At 38.8% G+C, this 14,595-nt stretch overlaps 1 protein-coding gene across 1 annotated transcript in view; it reads left to right on the forward strand.

Moving 5' to 3' along the window:
* adamts3.L (ADAM metallopeptidase with thrombospondin type 1 motif 3 L homeolog) overlaps positions 1 to 14,595 on the forward strand; it is a 114,244-nt gene that overhangs the window by 54,229 nt on the left and 45,420 nt on the right. The gene's annotated exons all lie outside the window — the stretch shown is intronic.

Here is a 14,595-nt window from a genome sequence, read left to right on the forward strand (position 1 = left end):
TTTCAAAGTGGGTCTCTAGATAATAGATGCCATATCTGTACAGTTATTTTCTTGCATTGCTTTTTTGTATGAGTTTGTGGCAGCAAATAATATGGCAGATGGAACATGAGGAATTAAAAGTAATACACATTAAACATAGCACAGGTACTTCACTGAAAAACTGGAGCTTACACTCAAGAGATTGCCATTCTAGGAACTCAGTTCTAGCCCTCTGCCTATGTACATAAATACATAGACAGAGGGCTCACTCAATGCAATCAATATCTTTTCCTATACTTAACTCTTGAAGTAGGAATCTTCCTGTTTTTACATGAAAAGTTAATATAAATTGATTTTCTATTAATATTAACACGTATGTGTTTTGATAAGGCATTGGATACTTTAAGGGAGAAGTATACCCATACCTTCACAAGCCTCCTCTCTTTGTCTAACCACACCATACAGACGCCCCAGAATGTCCCCCCCCAAATCTGAATGGAGAAAATAGAGCTGTGCACCAAGGTTAGTGGCTGCTACATTTGCCATTTCACTTTCTGTCCCTTGCTTCCTAGCACTGATCACCAAAACAGAACCATCTTGCTTTTTCAGTTCAGTTGGGAGCAGGACTTTTCTGGGGTGTTTGTTTAATGAAGTGGGGAAGAGCAAGATTGTGGCCAGTGGAGAGGCAGTATAATTAATGTTGTGTTTACATTTGCTTTAATATGCTTTTAGAAGCTGTTTTATTCACTTTCATAAGTAGTTTGATAGGTTGTTATGTGTTATTAGACATGTTCCAAACTTTGCATGTGTTATTACATCCTCTTTGCTGTTTTTGTAACACGTTCAGACATTTATTTTAACACAAGACTGGTCAAAGCTAACGGCCAGGGGTTAAGCAAATAGCAATTCAGTGGCGTAACTAGATATTACTGCGCAAATTATTTTTTAGGCCCTCAAAATGTCTAGAGGTTGACAAGTTTTATCAATATTTTTTGAAATGATATATGAAATAAGGTCTCATGGGGCACCTATACCTCCTGGGCCCCTCTGCAGCTGTAGGGTCTGCTTCCTCTGTAGTTATGCCCACAGAGAACCTCAAAGATCAGTGCAAATTACTAATTACTGTAGTTGTCAGTCCCATCTTTTTTTAATGCCCTTAGTTGCTAGTGTGAATGGCTTCACTTTTACCTTCACTGTGGATCCATAATACAGTATCTATTAGAATTAAATCAAAGGCAACTGGACATTTAGAGTTTCTCTTGAAAACATTTCACCACTCTTCTTTAGTTCAACTGAACTGGTAGGGAATTCCCCGTCACAGACATCCATCCATCCATCCATCCAATCTCAATGGTTCCATTGAACTTCAGTAAAGTATTGGCGGAAACTCACAGATGTGTGTAAACTGTTATCCAGTCACAGTGGTACCATGATTTTCATTGAGGCAGGTGTTAGTCATGTATGTACATGACTGAAAGTGTGAATTGTTATGAGTCCCCGGGGTTAAGATGTCAAAACGGCATTGTAGCTTAAAGACAAGCGATGTCGAGGGCTCCTTCCTCTGTTCAGGGATGGTTTCTCCACTTTGGCATAAACCGCCTATCTCACACCTTGTTCAAACCACCTGTCCTCTCCATCCAAAATGCGCACATTGCTGTCCTCAATGGAGTGTCCCTTTTCTTTGAGATGCAGATAGACTGTGGAGTCTGTGTCTGGCCATTCTCTAACAAAGTGATTGTTTTGTCTCCCCAGTGTATAGAATGGAACACTCTTCACTACTATGGACATCATAGACCACATTGCTCTTCATGTGCTTTGGTGTTGGGTCCTTAGGGTGCACCAACTTCTGTATTAGAGTGTTGCTGGCTTTGAAATACACAAGCATGTGATATTTCTTGAAAACTCTCTTGAAAAGTTTTTTTTGATGTTCCAGCTATTATGTTGCTTCGCCTACTATGCTCCTTCCCTCTATTTCCTGGTTTGGTCTTTTTGCTTGGCTTTGATTATGTCTTTATAAAGGCCCAGTCAGGGCATCCATATGTTTTCAGAGCTCCTTTCAGATGTTGGCATTCTTTCTCTTTCACTTCTGTACTGATTGCCACAGTTTCAGCCTGATGTTGTAAAGTTCTTATAACTCCCAGTTTATGTTCCAGAGGGTGATCAAACAACAAATACTGCTCATGTACAGTAAACCCCTGTCTTTGATAACTATTGCACAGTCCAAAAATGCCAGTTCGCTGTCTTTCACATCTTCCCTAGTAAACTTGATGTTTTTGTGAACTGAGTTGGGTGTTGAATGAAGATGAGATCTCATGTGCTTTCATTTTTACCCCCCATATCTGAACCAATGACTTGGTACTGTTGCCTTGAAGGTATTCAGGGATTTCTTTCCGACTTCTTCCATGTAAAGGTTTGCTATGATTGGAGACACAGGTGAGCCCATGGCACATCCATGTTTTTGTCTATAAAATACTTCCTTGTGCCTAAAGTAAGTGGTATTAAGGCATAGGTCCAGTAAGGACAAACTTGATTAAGGTTCAGCTTTTTTCTGCTGCTGAGCACGGTGTCTTGTTTCAGCTGTTTCCTCACTGTTACAATTGCCTCGGATGTGGGTATGCAAGTGAATAAAGATGTAACATCATAGGACACCATAGTCTCATTGGGCTTCAGTTTTACCTCATGCACTTTGTTGACAAAGTCCATGGAGTTCTGAATGTGGTATACTGTGTTGCCAACCAAGAGAGCTAAGATGTTGACCATATATTTTGCAATGTTGTATGTTACCTAGTTAATGCTGCTGACAATTGGCCTCAGAGGGGCTCCTACCTTGTGTATTTTTGGAAAACGTTTTCAAGACAAACTGTAAATGTCCATTTGCCTTTGATTTTCCTTTAATTCTACTAGATACTGTATATCATGACCTGGATAAATGAGAATCTTCATAGACATGGATCCATAATAGAGGTACAAGTGAATAAGAACATGGCTTGGTCGGAGTATGGCATGGACACATATAAACCAGTTTTCTAATCCCAAATAGTAGTGAGTCTGGTCTCGAACCAACCTGTTGAGGTCATGTAGACATCTGTGGCATATGTCCCTGAAGAGGTTTCTTGACAACGTGATCCACGCTAGTTTTTGGCAGATAATCTAATAAAGAATTTTCGAGGTGACAGTTTGATAAGGTTGAATCAAGCTCAATCATAAGATTCGAATTGGCACACTAATGTGTTGTGACATTTTTTTGCACCAACTTTTTCAAGAAGAATTTTTGATAAAGTAGTTAAATTCGTGGATGGGAGTTAGGTTCACTTTGTTTTAATAAAAAACTGAGATAAACGTAAGTTTTAGTAAATAACCCCATTAGTCTAATTGTACATATTGCAGCTGAGCTTTTTGGGAATAACGATTATAGATGCATCAGTGCTGAAGCCTGTTATAATGATTTTAATGGCAGATGGAAAACTTAATAAAATAGGTGATCAATGCATTATTACATTAGAGTTGTTTTAGTTTTAAGCTAATGTGCAAACTTAGTTTGCAAGTTCATTAAATATTAACTTGCACTCTTTCATATCACAAGTGGTCATCTAGGGTTGGGACTCCTTAATGGGGCAGCCCTTAGTTTCAGAATTCTCAAGGGCAACAAACTGTTTAATCTATAACTACCATTAAACTGACTGTCATTTATAGAATTCCACAGCAGGCATTGTTTGAAAATAATGTAACTCTTATCTTGTTATCAGTGATTGATGTGACAAAATATCTCCTCTCCAACGAGATATACTAAAGGCCCAATGATCAAAGTTAGATTTGGTCTGTGGGTTCCGTTAGAGCTGTAAGTTTCTTGCAATACCCCTGTTCAAAGCACATAAAGGCATTTTTTAAATGAAGACTTCCTCACACTTAAAGGGGTGGTTCACCTTTTAGTTAACTTTTAGTATGTTATAGAAAGGCCCACTCAAAGCAACCTTATTTTAATCATATAATTAAGATTTTTAAAATGTATTTCCTTTTTCTCTGTAATAATAAAACAGTACATTGTACTTGAGCCTGTATAAAATCTGACATACTGTGCTGAGGGCACACAGAGGCGTAAGATCCACCTGCTATAAAAAGCAGATAGAGAGAAGATTCTCTCCTGTGTATAGCTCCACTGGTAGACACAGCATAAGCCTGAGTCAGGGTTGAACTGGGATGTTAGGCCCACTCGTACGGTGACTTGCAGGGCCGTTCATATGAATTGAAGGGCCCCCTCTTTGCTCCCGGGAACCCATCCTCATACCACTCCCGCCACCTCCCCCCCTCGTGTGTGTGTGCGTGCCACTGCTATACTTCCATCCTTGAGGCTGTCAAGCCAGAGCAGGCCTGGGTTGGCGGGGTCCATGAAGGGTTTTTTCCTGGTGTCCTGCTAGCCCAGTCCAACACAGGCCTGTAAGCAGCTACACAAGCGGAGATCAAGCCGAAAAAATTCAAAAAAATTATGGTTTCATGTTTTTTGAGCCGAGTAGCTGTACTGAGTCCGGCATTGTTCAGGTGTTTGAGAGTCAGATTGTAAAACCATTGACTTGGGTGCCTTATATCGGTACTAAGACCAGACTCTAACCTTGCCCTAAGCTTTTCCAGTCATTATGCACAGTGAATTTTACTTCTTAAGCTTAATACAACAAACCTTTTATGTTACAGCAGATCTTTGTTTTATGAACCATCAAAAAAAATCTACAAGAAGCCTATTTCGGGGACTTCTCTGGCCTTCAGTGAACTGTGGAAAGTCATTGGTTTTCACCATTGACTCCAGAGCCCAGAGAGACCCTAGACATGGCCCACTCCTACAGTGGGTGGACTGCTGCAGGTACCTAGGAATAGAAATATACAGTATAGTGATCTCACAAAATATGTGGATGTTAACCTGGCCCCGATTCTTAGGTCTCTTAAACTCAAAACACAGAACCAGGCGCATACATATTCTAAAATGTTTTTTCTGCCCAAATTCCTTTATGCCTTCCATAATTCCCAAGTTATACCCCTCAAAAAGTGGTTCAAAATCCTAGATGTCATAGTATGGGGATTTATATGGGCAAGACAGATGGGGCCCACGTGGTTGTGGACAGGGCCGCCATCAGGGGGGCACAGGGGGGACAGTTGTACCGGGCCTGCAGGCATTTGTGTATAGGGGGGGCCTGGCCATGCTTCACTTACTTTATTAGTCGGGCCCCCCTGCAGTCAGTGTGCTGAAATCTTCAGAAAAGAGCAGAGGAGCTCCGTGCGTGTATGTCTCCTTTTCATTTCTCTGTATCCTCACCGGTAAAGCTATACAGGGATCAGATTGGTTAAGTAGGATCTTCCCCTTTCCTCCTCAACCAATGAGGATACAGAGAAGTGAAAAAAAAACTTTTATGGGGGGCCCTAGCACCACAGTTTTTTTTAAAAAAATATTCTCTAGGGCCCTAATTTTTTTTAACTTGTAAGGGGGGCCCTGGCACCAATGTTTTTTTTTTTTTTTAACTTATAGGGGGGCCCTGGTCACCAATTATTTTTTTTAACTTGTAGGGGGGCCCTGACCACCAATTTTTAAAAATCTTTTATGGGGGGCCCTGGCCATCAATAGCTTTTTATAAACTTGTGTGGGGGGTTACCTTTTTTTAGTTACCTCTTTTAACTGTGGTGTGGAGTAGGTTGGATCTGGGGTGGAGCCTGGGTGGGTAGAGCCCGGCGGGGCCCAGGGGGTCCCGACAATTTTGTTGTTCGGGGCCCCGTGATTTTTTATGGCTGTCCTGGTTGTGGAGACCTCAATGGAAAAATACCTAAGATGCCCTGTGCTCTCAAAGCCGCTTAGATGGATTTACACCTTTCTTCTGCAAGATGCTTTCAACCTGCTCAAATAATCATAAATGCCAGTCTGAATTCCTTCAACGAGGCAAAGGGTCCTGGAATGAAATTCTGAGTCAAATTCCTGAGATCAATATCTCCAGTAGAGATACATACACACAAAGTTTCTAAATCACGTAGACACTTTACAGACTAACCCAGATCTACCCTGGTTGTACGGATGTATGCCCCAGATGTTACCTAGACCAAGGCAATGACATGCATGTATTCGGGGACTGCCCCAAAATCCAGTGCTTTTGGGTAGGGGTTTGAAAGTGGCACTGAGGCTCCCCAAGATACGCTCCACGGAGCTCTGTTTATTTGGTTATTTTGTATGATTCACCCTGATACTTCGGGGCTTATTTATCAAAATCCGAATTTTTCTGATATTTTGAATAAAAAATGTCTGACCAAATTAGAATTTAACCTTATTTATCATTAAAAATCCAAGAAAAAATCTGATCGTCAAAAACTTTAATAAATAACTCCCTTCATTGATTGGTGTCGCTGCAGGTGCAGCTAAAGGCTATATGCATAGAAAATACCTTTTTTAAACTTAGGAATCCTATAAGGTTGGAATCCCCTTAGTGACAACTGAACAATTAAGGGCAATTACACTATGCTCCTATTCATATGCCTAAATTGATCATTAACTCTGTGTGGTATGCTGGAATGAAATGATCCATTGTAAAAACAAGAGCAGTTTATGAGTCATCCCACCCCTGGGAAAGCATTTGATGTCCCTTTTGTTTTGGTACCAAGTTTCCCACAAAATTCTGTGCATTAGGTTCTCTTCTGGGAGTTTTTGGAGTAGCTGGCTTACTTAATGCATCTTACTCCACATACTCCAAAGGCATCTTTCCTTTTTATTAAAGCTGTTTTATTAAAGTTTATTTTCGCTTTCATAGCTTCTTTAGCTTTCAAGGATATTGATTACAGCCTAATACTGTAGTTCTTTAGTTTCAGGAGCTCTAGTGATGTTTGTTTAGCAAAACTGGTTCTGCGACTGAGATTCAACAGACTCCCAAGGCATTAAAACCCAGATTTCTATTTTTTCCCTCTGAAACCCCAAAACAGATGTGAAATGAAATAATTTCTTGAATTCTGGTAAACCTTTTTTTATCTTCATTAAATCTATTATTTGTACTGTTTTAACAGTTGTGCCAAGAGGATATAATGAAAATCTGAAATTCACAAGAAAGTAAACTTTATTTAAAACCATATGTATATATGCCTTTGTCCTTTGTATAAAATGAAACTTTGTGGCCTACAGTAATTGGCACTCGGGGAACTGCAAACTGTTGTAGTTGTGGCATACTAGGATACCCTAAGCAGAAGTGCTTTTATGCTCATATTTTGTGTCATATTTTGGATACTTCCTCTCAAGTAGGCAGCATAATGTTCCAGTGTTTAGCACTGAATCCATGCATCACTGGGGTCCTCAAGTTTATGCCAAAGGTTTGTGAGTTCTCCCAGTGTATGTTCTGGATGTGTTTCTTCCAACTACTTTTATTTGCTCTCACACTCCAAAAAACATACAGGTAGGTTAATTGTCTCCTGATGGCAATCAGAGAGCTTCGTTTTCCAAAGTCGCCCGAAGTGGAAACTTTGGACGACTTCGGTAAACGAAGTGCTCTGAGTGCCATCCCGCCAGCGATTTAGATTCATGCCGGCGGGAGGCAGTTCGGGGAGATTAGTCGCCCCCGCAGAAGAGATTTGTCGCTGTGCGACTCATGTCCCCGAATCTGAGATGCGTGTCTCTGCCCTTAGAGCATCATGTATGATAGAGACAGAGAGGGCGTGTAACTGTTTAAGAGAAACAGAGATATGCATGAAAGCCATCCACGTACACTATCTTGGCCATTGTCAGATGCTGCTATGGTGTATTCTCATTTTTTTGGTGGCAAAAGGGGTTATTTTATTGGGAGCATTTACTGCTTCTGTTAAAAGTAAATTGGCAAATTATCTATGCTGTTAACCATTAATAGAAACAATTCAGGTTAGGTAATATATTAGTATATTAATATACCAATATTACAGTGTGCAGGCATTTTGAACCCTATGGATAGAACTAGTCTAATATAGTCTATATAGCTCCTGAGGTTGTGGTTTAATCAGAGTGACAAGGCCCTGTCAGGTTCCATTAAATGATTGCTCTACAGAACTTATTCATTATAAAGTGATTATTGTGTTTTCTTTAACCAAGAGTTCTTATACACAGGCATAAGGGTAAGGCCACACTAAGCGATAGCGCGGCGATTTGACTCGCCGCGACTATTCGCCGCGACTTTTAATCCTCAATCGCTGGCGAAACTTTGGCGCTGGCGTCTATGGGGAATCGCTGCGTATTGGCTTTCAGGATTTTTTGGCGCTGGCGTCTATGGGGAATCGCTGCGTAAAAACACACGCGGCGATCTTTTTTCTATTGTCGCTCGAAATCGCCTCGCTAGGCGATTTCGAGCGACAATAGAAAAAAGATCGCCGCGTGTGTTTTTACGATGGCGATTTTGCGCGATTTCCCATAGACGCCAGCGCCAAAGTTTCGCCAGCGATTGAGGATTAAAAGTCGCGGCGAATAGTCGCGGCGAGTCAAATCGCCGCGCTATCGCTTAGTGTGGCCTTACCCTAAGGCTATGTGCTATTGTTTATATTATCTAGTGATCTGATAGCTCCAGATAACCTATGCATGTTTACCCTCTCTTTTCTGTGGAAATCGCTTTTAAATGCTTTGATGACTTTTAAAACCTGTTGGAATGATAAACAAAGATATACTTTTTCAGCATGCTTTTAGTATGTATAAACATAGAGACACATTAAAGACTGTACAAAATAACAATAGTGCCTCAAGCTTAACTTAGTTAATCTAAAATATGTATTAAATCATTGCTAAGGGTAAGGCCACATGAGGAGATTCGGGGAGATTTTGTCGCCTGGCGAATAATCGCCTCGTCTTCTGAGCGACAATCTCCCCGAACTACCTCATTGTGTTTTCCCATAGGCTACAATGAAAAGTCGTCTGCGCTAAAGCACATGCGGCGATGCGTTTTCAATAGTCGCAAAAAGTAAATTCACAGAGGAAACAGAACAGCAGTCAAATTATCTGACTAAGCTTCCTAGAAAGTATGTTTTAGTTGGACATTACACCATACGACTGCTTTTAAAACCAATTTTTTTGTCATAAGGTCTGACATAATTGCTAGCAGTGAATTTATTGGCCCAAACTCTTCTGTGTACTACATTACTCCCTTTTCCTTATAATTCAGTATTGTGTTGTAATGGCTCAACACTTCCATATAAAGGAATATTTCTGGCACTTAAATAACAGCATTCTTTCTCCAATATGTAATAATAGGCACAGGTGCAGTAACTCATAGCAGCTAATAAAGTCAATTACAGGTGACAAGTAATTATATTTTTTGTATTTTTGCTTTTTTTCATCAAAGTTTAAATATGATTTTAAACTATCACTGTGGCTGGTGATATTTCTTTGTCTGCTGGCCCATTGATTTATTTTGTTTTTTAATTACTATAAGTTTTGTATTGTTTATCTTTATATATTATTTTCTTAGAGAAGAACTCCATATAAAAATGTTGTTCTATCCTGAACTTTTTGTTTAGCCATGCAGTTAAACTAAAGTTGAGACACTCTGATCAGTGTTGCTTCACACATCTGCTTCATGACAATAATGTGTGTAAAAGGTCCCCATAGACGCAAAGACTTCTCTTGCCAAACAACCGATTTTAGTGAAGTCCGACCAATCCTTCGAAATTATCGTGCAGTTAGTGGGATTCGAGCGATCGGACATCTTACGATTTTTCGGCCGACATCTGTCAGAAAATTGATATTTATCGGTCCTAGTGCAATCTATCTATGTTTGCAGGGACAAGCAGGCAGCTACCCTTTGTTTTCCTGGCAATATCGCCTGAAATGGTCTTTTTAGTTGATGGACAATTCGTACTATCGTTTCGAGATAATCGTGGTCTCACGATGACGATCGGATCTTTAAAAATCTTTACATCTATGGCCAGCTTTAGTTCCATGAAGCAGCACTCTCTGTATGACTGTTGGTCTGAGACCATGGCTATTTTAATTATTTTTATCTCCTTTGTCAAGGTCAGTAGTTTCCCTACCAGTGAACCCATCACCACAAAATGTTCTCTTTAATATCCCAGTGTAATTCAAAAATTACATTTTAAAACTACAGTTCTGTTGCCTTTGCTTATCTTTTGTGGTTGAACTACTTATTACATGACCACTTAACCTAACATAAAATATTCTCATATCGCATTTTGTCACAGGTACTTTAAGTGGTAAAAAAAATGTAGTTCCAGAAAACAGAAAGAATTGTCACAGACTGCCTTCTAGATTAAATCAATATGGTTTTTGAAACAATACTAGGAAATGGAAAATAGTTTATTTCCTATCAATACATTCCCCCCCCCCCACTTTATATAAAACTAAACACAGTACTTCTTTCTTGGCACAAACTATAGTTTACTGACTTTGGTTCCGGCAAATGAAAATATTTCATGAAGATTTAAGATGTCAAGTATTACATATACAAATTGCCTTTTAATAGGGCTGATGATAAATTGATTGCCAATGTGTTTCTATTGCCTGAAAATATATCCAAGTCCTTAAAATATATCCAGCACACTGTATACTGTATATTTTTTAAACGTGAGCCACTAATAAAACAAGCTTGCACTGTAGATATAATGGCTCTATTCACAACTTTCAATGAACTAAACACCTGTAAATGTTCAGTCACGTATAAGCCAAGAATTTAAAGAGCATCCTTGATTCAATTCTCCGAATGCCATCTGGAATCGCTTTCCCATCAAACATGAAAAATGTGTTATTGCTAAGCTTTGTACGTTCAATGCGTAATAATTAGTGTGTAAAGTGATACTTCTAGTGTACAGCATCACTTTGTAGGTTAACATAACCACAGAAAACATATACTTATTCATTACAACATGTTTTTAACCTGTTAAGTACTGAATCTAATTTTTGTAATTTTTAAATGATTCAGCGCAGGCTGTATAGTAAGATGCTATGCTGTTCAGTATTAATGTATCTTTGGGAAAGGGTAAAAGATGATTGGCTTTCTGAAATGCAATCTTCAATGTTTGTCTTGGTCCATAGCAACCAATGGGATGTCTACTTTCATTATTCCAAGTTTCCTAGATCTGTTGGTTGGATTTTTGATGAAGGTTATAGTATGGGGTATATTTTGACTGTTTCTGTATAACCCCTCCAATCCTTTATATTTTGCGTAAAATTTAGATATGTTGCAGTTTCCATAAACATGTGTTGGGATGGGGTTGGTTCTGTCATATTTGGTTTTGTCAAATATCCAAAAAACTGGCAAGCACTCCATAGTACACTCGTAGTGGGTTATTTACTAAACTCTGCAAAAATCCCGAAAATGTTTTTATTTTTTTTTAATAATATCGGATCACAAATTTTTCTGAAATTATTAAACCCAGAGGATGGAAAAGTCTGAATCAGAAAATCAGGCATCTCAGACCTGTCGAGGTTGCATATAAGTCAATGGGAGAAGTCCCAATGATTTTTTGATGTGCGCTGGGTTTCGGGCAATACCCCAAAGTTAATTTTTGGGAAAATGTAATAAGAAATAAGCGGATTTGATCAGAGTTCGTAGCAGAAAATGTTGAGATAAAATCGGACTTTGATAAATAACCCCCGTAGAGTAAAATGTTTAAGTTTGTCAAATATTCCCCTTTTTTATCAAGCCTTGGTTGCTCCCCTCATAAAGTCATGTAATCAATTCTGCAAATAGGGACATGCTGAGATTCCAGAGTCAAGGCACAGCAGCTTCTACTGGGAACTATAACAATGCAGTATGACTGCATGGTTGCCAATCGATTTGAGAGTGGGATCCCCCTGCCCTTACCAAATCTATATAAAAAGAAGTTAACACAGCAAATATATTATTTTAAGGGGGAATGTAATTAAATGTTGCATACGTTATATAAAATGGTGCCTTTGCGAAAATTTAGCACTGCTTGCAATGTAAAATCAGCCGCTGGTGAATATTATATGCTAAGCAAAGGTTTAGCATTAACACCTGCTCTGGAGTTTCATTAAATATTTGGTCACTGAAAAATACTTTGCGTTTGTGAAAATGAATTATATACACTGCGAATGTTCGCAAAAGCCATTTGGTCGTAAACTTTGCAATTAAGTTTTCAAGGTCTTTAATCATGGTCGCTAATGTTCACAAGCATCTTTGCGCAGGTTTTTTTGCTGTGGCGAAACATATTTCATTCCCCCTTAGTCTTTTACTTTTAAAATGCATAGAGGGAGGTGGATATGTTTTTCCTCTGGTGTCACTATAGATATTATGCTTCTAGTTTTGTTCTATGAAATTTTCTATTACCGCACACCTCCTTCCACTTATCTGCGTAGTGGTGCTGGTCTTCCGTTGACCCTGCCAGTTCTCCTTACTGCTTTGTAATTTTGAAAAACGGTCCGCACACACCAATGTTGCAGTCGGGGATTGTGCCCCTTTTATTAATGCCACCAACAATCAATAATCATCTAGTTTTGTTCTTTCATCAGTAGAAGTTTGACCATCCTGAGTATATTTAGAGAAAAGTGCATACAATGGTATAGGATATGGCCTACTATTAATAGACACAGCTAAATAATGAGAAAAGATGTGATTGAAGCATTTATTTTCCCAAATAAGACCTGTTTCTGAAAGATCAGTAGGTTCAGCTATGGTAACATCATGTAAAAAGAAACTCAGTCAGTAGACTAGATGGGGCAAATTGGTCTTTATCTTCCAAGAACTACAAAATTACTATTTTAGGTTACTACTAAGCACTTGGTCTGTGAATCACAGAGGGCTTAAACTATGTAACATCTCAGCTTCAAAATTGAACTACATTGAGATCAAAGGATCAAATTCCTCAAATACCCGCAGGTAATAACAAATCAAACAACTCTATAAAAAAACAAAGAAAGTACCAAAAGCAAACAGTAACAGGGTGCTTTCCTCTGCAGTGCAAAGGGTGCACTATTTATTGAATGTTTTTTTTATTGTGTTTGATTTATACCTTAGTCAGTAAGACAGACAGGTAGAACAATAATATTATTATGCAAAAAGGGACTGTGTAATGCCAAGCATATATTTAAAATGGTAGAGATAGGTAGATGATATACTGTGTTATTGGTACCTCTCGTTTTTGCACATAGCTGTGACATATTATTGCCGCTGTAAAGGTTTAAAATGTACAAATGTGTAAAATGTACACTGTAGGAGGCCTTTCCCAAGCTATAAAGGCACATTCTCTCCCCTTTTCATCACTAACTCTTAATCCCCTTCCCCAATCCCCTTATTTTACTTTTAGGTCTCTACCTTTCACTTAACTTTTGTGACCCTTTTCTTACCAGAAGATCTTTGATCTGCTGTACTACATGATGGCATTGGCATCAAATAGAGCAATGATCTGGCCAAAAATAGAATCTACAGTGCTGGAACTATGTTACTTTATACAATAGGTTGAGAGTACTACAAAGCAAATCCCACAACTGTCTTGTGCCCAAAGGAACTTTTCACCATCAATAAAAACAAATCAGCAGCCCTCCAAATAGATTCCATGACCCATGATGCTTAGTTCATTCTTGGTTGTCAAGACTGAGAATCTAAGTATATTTAGAAGTGCCTATGATTCACTTTAGATTGGTTCATAAGTGGGCATCACCAGGAATAGCATTTTAGTAAACAAGTGGTTGTGAGTGTTCTTTTAAAACTACAAGTACAGCAGGCCCATAATGGTTAGCACTCAGTTTGGAAGGAGCGAGGAAAAATCCCGAACATCTATTAGTTAACAGGCCGCATAATGCTCACAAGGCTTATTATCTATGAAAAAATGCAGAAAACATAATAATAGTAAAAGCAGTAAAACAAAGATAAATCAGGCCAAGTAGATCATACTTTATTACTTTTGCATTTTTATACCTGAAATGGGGCCAGTATTAGCACTATTCCCTAAAAGTATAACTGGAAACAGAATTGTAATAATGAGACCCAGACATCATAAATTGCATTTTTCATTGCCAGAGAATTGTGGAATTAGGTATTGCAACTATTTCATCTCTTCTTTGAATTTGCATTGAAACCCATGTAAAATATCCAAAGTTCAGTTCCTGACCCGGCAAATGCTTTTGAGCCATAAGCTGAGAGTGATGGGCATTATAATAACATAAGCACAGCACTTACTGAATCTGCTAATTGTGACTGCCCTTTCCAGAACAGATGTGAGCTATGGCCGCAGAAACCAAGCGAATGAAAATATCCCTTGTGAGTTAATTCACTGGGAAAACTCTGGCCCATTTACTATGTAATTTCCATAATGGATTTCTGGGAACATCCAGGGATGGTGCTCAGAACTTTTGTACACTTGCATACAAGTTATGACACCAGTACAAACAAACAGTGGAGCACATGGAAATTCGTGTACATATATTAGTACTTGATCTCGATAATTTTTGCACAACAGCCTGCAAGAAATTAGGTAGAATATTCGTCTCCAAGTTACATTTTCTGGGCTTCTTGCATTTTCGAGCTTTCGTTTCTTGCAGTATTGTTTTTATACTAAACATGCCAGTTCCCATCAAAAGAGTCTGAAATGTACTCATGTTGAGTGTTTTAGTGACAGACATATCCACAAATAGTTGTGACGAGTATACTGTTCATAACAGCAGGTTTATCA

Source organism: Xenopus laevis, chromosome 1L, assembly GCF_017654675.1.
Source record: "Xenopus laevis strain J_2021 chromosome 1L, Xenopus_laevis_v10.1, whole genome shotgun sequence".
In the NCBI taxonomy this organism is placed as follows: Eukaryota; Metazoa; Chordata; class Amphibia; order Anura; family Pipidae; genus Xenopus; species Xenopus laevis.